We start from the raw sequence: 7,336 nt of genomic DNA on the forward strand, positions 1-7,336 counted from the left end.
AAACCAAAAGGCATAACCAGCCATTCATACAAACAATCTTTTTGTCTTGAAAGAAGTATTCCATTCATCACCTTCTCTAATTTTGATCTAATGATAGCCACTCTTCAAATCAATCTTGGTAAAATACTTTTCTCCACTCAAACAATCCATTATGTCATCAATCCTTGGCATAGGAAATCTATATTTCACTTTTACCTTGTTAATGGCTATGGAATTAGTACACATTCTCCATTCTCCTTTCTTTTGAGGTGCTAATATAGTAGGTACAACACATGGAATTAAGCTTTCTCTGATCAAACCTTTCTGCAAAAACTCATGCACTTGTCTATTAAGTTCTTCATTCTTTGTAGGTGTTAATCTATATGGTGCTTTGTTTGGCAAACTAGCTCTAGAAATTAGATCCATAAAATGACTTATGCTTCTTATTGGGTGAAAACCATTAGGAATATCATCAGCAATAATGTCTTTATACTCATCCAACAATTCTATAATTTCTACCTACTCTTGGCTATCACTATCTGTTGTCACTCAGTTATTACAAGCTTCTACTGCTCAGTCGTTACTATGAACACTCAATCCTCTAGGAACTATGGAAATACATACTTGATTCTTTTTCATTTCCTTTTCAAATTGTTTCCCATTAATGATGCAAATTTTTACACTAGTATAATTGACCTCATTTGGACTTTCAATTAAAGGAAGAAATGTTTGTTTCTTCCTATTTACCCAAAGAGTATGTTGATTAATCTTCCATCATGTACATCATATCTATAATATTGCCAAGGTCTACTCAACAAAATATGACAACAATCCATGGGCAAAATATCACACAAAACTTCATCAAAGTAATGTCCAATCTTGAACTTCACAAGGCATTGCTCACTTACCAATATCTTATGCTCATCTTTGATCCATGAAACATGATAGGGTTTAGGATGCTTCAGCCTCTGCAATTGCAACTTTGTAACCAGCTCTTCTAATGCCAAATTTTTAGAACTTCCACTATCAATAATCACTTTGTAACATTTTCCAGCCATCTTACATCTTGTCTTAAAAAGACTTCTCCTTAAAATAGGTTCTTTATCACTTCCCTTATTACATAAGGCTCTTCTCACCATAAATTTTTCCCTAGCATTAGGTTCACTTGGTGAAACCTCATCATCTCCTTGAATCACAACATTTTTTTTACCTTGCCCACTTTTAAAGGATCTACATTCAAAATATCTATGTCCCCCTTTACCACATCTAAAATAATTACCATGAAATCCATCTCTAGAATAAGAATTATGTCTTCCTTAGTAAGAATTAGTACCTCCTTAGTAAGAATTACCACTTTTCCATTTAGTCCTACCTTTTTCATCATTCTTTCATTTAGATTTTCCTTTATCCTATACAAAATTGTTATATCTACCACCTTCACCATAAGATCTGCCTCTACCTCACTGGAATCTACAACCTCTACATCTTTGTCTTTATTCACACTTCTTCATCAAGATCTCCTCATCTTTCAAGCCATATTGATATGCTTCTTCTACACTTTTCAACTTCACAAAACTTATTTCATCTTGTATTCTAGATCACAATCCATTAATGTACCTTGCAATTTCCTCAACATCATCATCCACATGTCCATATCTAATGTCCAATCTATAGAATTCCTTGGTACACTCTTTCATAGTCATGTCTTTTTCTTTCAAATTTTGCATCTTCCTCAACAAGCTAACTTGGTAATCAGTAAGAAGGAATTTGTTCTTTATCTTGTTCACCATCTTTGGCCAAGTTTTGATCTCCTTTCCTCTCCTTTGTCTATCAGTTTGCAACTACTCTCACTATAGTGATGCATGACATTTCAACTTAGTGACTATGATCTTCACCTTTCTATTATCAAGAGTGTTTTCATACTCAAATAACTTCTCCATATCTAAGATCCAATCCAACACAAAATTGGTATCCAGTTTCCCATCATAAGGAACAACTTCTACAACATGATTTGAATATTCCCTAGACAACACTTGCAACAATCTTTCCTCATCTTGATCTTCTTCAAGTTTTGGATTATGGTTTGGTGCTGCTACTTCATCATCACTTACATCATTAATATTTGCTCCTGTCCTCTAGGCTATCTTTACAACATCTAATTTAGCTATAATTTATCTCAATTGATCCAATATAGCATTATCAACATTATTTCCTCTATAATGAACCATTTTCACTAATTACATTCCTACAAGATTGTATCCCTCTCCAAGTTATAGGTCAAATCTATAGATCTTCCACCCTACAACCAAGTCCAAATTAGGGTTCTACATGATCCAATATCCATGAGGATGAACCTTAAGCTCTGATACCAACTAGCACAATGAAGGATAGAGATAACTAGGGCCAAAGGCTCACCCAACTATCCAAACCACCTCTTAAGAGTTAGCACAATGAAAGAAAACACAAAGGAATAGCAATCAAAGGAGGAAGAAGAGTGAAATACTTTTATTTATTCATCAAAACATATTCATACATGCCCAACTATAAGGCCTTTTGGGTTACAACCAATTACAAATACATTCACATTCAAAGATCCAACTACAAATTCGCACTTTCAGTTCTACTGTCCCAAATTCCTCTTTCCAAAAACTTACCTAACTCTAAGCCTAAAAAATCTATATATACTTGCCAAAATGTCTTAAGAATCATTCTTGAACATTACATAAGAGGAAGGTTGACCCAAAAATAGTATGGACACATCCTAAGAAAAGATCTTAACATAAATGTTGCAATCAAAATAAATCTTGCAAGTTGGCTTGTAAAAATCACGTCCAAATACTGACACTCAGCATAAATAGGAAAACATGGCACATGAAGGGTTACTAAACATACATTGGGTAACTTGGCACATGAAGAGTCACTCCACATACACTAGGTAACTCAACATCCACCAAGGGCTATAGTAATTAGACACCAACTAAGGGTTATAGTAACTTGGCATCAACTGGATGCTACAGTAACTCAACACCAAGTGCTAAAGTAACTTGGCACCAATTAAGTGCTATAGTAACTCGGCATGAACTAAGTGTTATACTAACTTGGCACCAACTAAGTGCTATAGTAAGTTGACACATGAAGGAATTGCTAGGCATCTGAAAGAATTGCTAGGCACATGAAGGGATTGGTAGACACATGAAGGAATTGCTAGGCACCAATTTGAAGAATGAACCAAAAATGAGTGGGATAACAAGAAAACCTAGGATGCTCCTACATCACAAGTGTATTGAAATAGATGCAAGTGTTGCCATTATTTTGGGAAAGGAAAGTTATTGGTATGGACACACCATTAAATAGGGATATATTCACAATATAATCATTCAAAATTGATTATTTATCATTCATTTTCCATGTAATTGAGCCATCTCGATCTCTCATCCAATTCTACCATGACACCAAGTTCTTTCTTTTTATGTTGTTTTGCAATTGTGGTTGTGGTCATAGAACCAATTTTCTCAAAGGCTACCTATTATTCAAAAATAGAGAGTGATATGTGAAATTTTAAATCAAGTTAATATGAGATGACCATGTTGCCTATGATTTTCCATTATATATAGGGATTGTCGAGAAGTGTTTAGAATGATAATCTTTGATTCTTTAGTATAGACTTGCATGGTTAAAATGAGAGATCACAATTAAATTTTGTACCTTCAATAATGCATCAAGATTAAATGCATGATGAGTTGTGTCATTCAAAATAATAATAAAATTTCCAATTTATTGAGCTATAGATATGTCATCCTCCCTCATCTATTGGCATATGAAGAAATATATTGAGTTAGAAGAAAACCCTATCAATACAACGATTCCATTCTTTAATTTTTTTTAAAAGAACCCAACAAAAGAATCTCTTAAGGGTATAATGTATGATACTATAGAAAGTGTTGTAAAAAAAAAAAAATAGTGTGTCAATAAAATAAATAGACTTGCCTCAAAGGTAGCTAAAACTTCTTAAAATAAAACCTTGGTACCCTCATTGAGCAGAACATGCCAAACATGCATTGCAGTCTATAGTGGCATCCACGAGAGCATAATTATAAGACATGTGAATAATGCATATGGTATAAACAAAATTTCTTTCACACAACATAAAATTTAAGTTGAAAACTTGATACTCAATTTAGATGGAAAGCTCTTTGCAAATAGATAGAGAAACCATCTTGTTTCTACAAGAGAGACATCAAATTCCAAGTGCTCCAAATGTGCAGCAACTCTTCCATATGATCATAAAAGTAGAAAAAACAAGGATACAGGTCAAGAAATATCCTAAGAAAATAAGGTTTCTACACTAACAATTCCAATCATTATACAAAAGAGTTCTTAATCTTTACCTAGGGAGTTTTATTTCTAGAAGGTCTCTAAATACCTTCTATTCAATGTGACATCGTGATAGGTTGTCTATGTAGAAATCATTGACTAATACATTCTCCAAAAGCATGGAAAGCATCCAAAATGAATCCTTAGTTTGCATGACATGTGGTAAAAGTGAAATGATATAACTCAATACCTATTTGAGGAACAACGTTTCTCCCTTAAGTATATCTTTAAGACAATATTTACAACATTTTCAATATTTAAATATATTTGGGAAAATTACACACTATTGGAAATAGTTTCTGTTAGCATTTCCATAAGAGCATAATTATTAAATTCAAAAAATATATTAGCCATACTTGACAATAACTAATATGAGATTCATGAAAATATTACCCCACAATCACCCTATGCAATGTTGCATGTCTATCTGGACTATCTAGCTAGGGAGGTGAAGGGAAAGTGGATGGAAGATCCTACAAAATAATAGAAATAGATAATTTGCATTGAAAATCTAATAAATATTTTCATAATTTTTTAAGATGGTATATTTGTAGATGTCCATTTACTTATCAAAGCCCCTTTTCTTGATTTTATTTAGAGCGAGACCCCTCTTATTGGCTTCTTTCATTTTAAACATATTGCAAATGCATCTTTTTTTTAAACCTTTTTTCTAAAGGAATACATCTTGTTTATAGTAAATTATATATGAATTCCTTGAAGCTTGCAACAAAAGGTCTCTTGGTAGCTATACTAGTGCCCTCCCATAACACATAAGCCAAAAGTATATATTAGAGAATAAGTACAAGCTAAATATCTCCTCAACATAGATCCACCCTAACTAGCATGTGAATAGAAGCAAAATTTGATCATGATGAAGTTGATGATTTATAAGCATCAAGTTAGAGGAATTTTAATTAAAAGTTGTGTGTTGCCTACATCTGCATAGAAAAGCTAGATAGCTTAACAAAGCATTAAGAATATCCATACTATTTTGCCTCATTATTCATGTGTTTACAACTATTTGTTCTTCTAAAAGAATGAAAAAAATGACTATAGAAAATTCTAACAAAACATAGTACCAAAATAATTATGCATACAACAACCAAATAATGGAAAAAGAGATGCACTATTTATCCCTTTTGACATTAGTCAAGTATAGAAACAACTCTTATAGATGACAAGCCAACCAACAAATTAAAATTAGAGGAGTTTTTGTTACATCTCTATTTCCTAAACATTATGACCAGCTTTTACTTCAAAAAAATGGTCACATGACTGAATGCTTAGGGTATCATCTATAAGATAAGTTTCTAAAAATAATACTAGCATTGAGTTTTGGCAAGTAATTGGAATAGCTAGATATGCAACTGACAGGACTAAATTTATTTTTTCACCAATTTGAGTTGGAATCATTTACATATACCTAAATTAGGTTTCAAATTTATGATTAGAAATTATTTGCTAAATATTTTTTTGTGATAATATGAAACATGTTTACTCAACAATTGAAATCCTAACACTGAGAAGCCATATGGAGAAAGCATTACTATATGCATTTGGCCATCAGTTTAAATCTACTATTATGAAGTTCTAGGAGACATGACTATGGCTAAACTAAGGAGGATGAATTTTGGATGCTTACTGTGCTTTTAGAGAATGTATTAGTTAATGACGGGTACATATACAATCTATTAGGATGTCACATTGAATAAAGGCTATTTAGAGAACTCCTTGCAAAAAACCTATATATGTAAAGATTAAGAACTCTCTTGTATAATGATTGGAATTGTCACCATAGAAACCTTCTTTTCCTAGGATATTTCTTGACCTGTATCCTTACTTTTTCTACTTTTCTTATTGTATGGAAAAGTTGCTACACATTTGAAATTTGGAATTTGATGTCTCTCTTATAGAAACATAATGGTTTCTCTATTTTTTTGCAAAGAGCTTTCCATCTAGAGTATTAATTTTTCATCTTAAAGTTTGTGTTGTGTGCAATGCATTTTTTTATACTATTTGTGCCCTTCACATGTCTTATAATTATGCTCCTATGCATGCCACTATAGACTACAATGCATTTTTGGGATGTTCTATTCAATGAGGGTATCAAGGTTTTATTTCAAGTAGCCTTAGCTACCTTCAAGGGAAGTTTTTTTATTCTATTGACAAGCTATTTATATTTTTGCAACACTTTTGTAGTATCATACATGATAACCTTAAGAGATTTTTTTGTTGGGTTCTTTTAAAACTTTGTAAAGAATGGAACTATTTTATTGATAGGATTTTCTTCTGACTCAATATATTTCTTCTTATGCCAACAGATGAGGGAGGATGACATATTGGAAACTCAATGAATTGGAGATACCATTAGTATTTTACATGATACAATCCATCATGCATTTGATCCCGATGCATTATTAAAGGTAAAAATTTAATTGTGATTTTTCATTTTAACCATGCAAGTCTATACTAAAGAATCAAAGATTATCATTCTAAACACTTCTCTGCAATCCCTCTGTATAATGGAAAATCATGGGAAACATGGTTTCTCATATTAACTTGATTTAATATTTCAAAAATCACTCTCTATTTCTAAATAATAGCTAGCCATTGAGCAAATTGGTTCTATGACCACAAACACAATTGCAAAACAACATAAAAAGAAAGAATCTGCTATCATAGTAGAATTGGATGAGACATCAAGACTTAATTCCATGGGAAATGAATGATAAATCATTAATTATGAATAATTAGATTGTGAATCCATCCATATTCAATGATGTGTCCATACCAATAAAATTTCTTTCTAAAAAAAAATACTATAATGCTTGCATCTATTTTGTGTTAGTGTAAATTATTATTATTTACACTTTACTTAAGTTTACTTAGATTAATGCATTATTTATTAGTTTTATACCTAGGAGTTTACGTACTCTTATGTGTTGTATTGTTGACAACATAGGAGTTAGCACTTTATTTTAGC

At 31.9% G+C, this 7,336-nt stretch overlaps 2 pseudogenes; one reads left to right on the top strand and one right to left on the bottom strand.

Moving 5' to 3' along the window:
* Positions 1 to 3,373: 3,373 nt before the first annotated feature.
* Positions 3,374 to 4,507, bottom strand: LOC149580584 (uncharacterized; annotated as a pseudogene).
* A 551-nt stretch (positions 4,508 to 5,058) lies between these two features.
* On the top strand, positions 5,059 to 7,103 carry LOC149580585 (uncharacterized; annotated as a pseudogene).
* The last annotated feature ends 233 nt before the right edge of the window (positions 7,104 to 7,336 follow it).

Source organism: Cupressus sempervirens, chromosome 1 (assembly GCF_028749045.1).
Source record: "Cupressus sempervirens isolate cs-2001-9-10 chromosome 1, ASM2874904v1, whole genome shotgun sequence".
In the NCBI taxonomy this organism is placed as follows: Eukaryota; Viridiplantae; Streptophyta; class Pinopsida; order Cupressales; family Cupressaceae; genus Cupressus; species Cupressus sempervirens.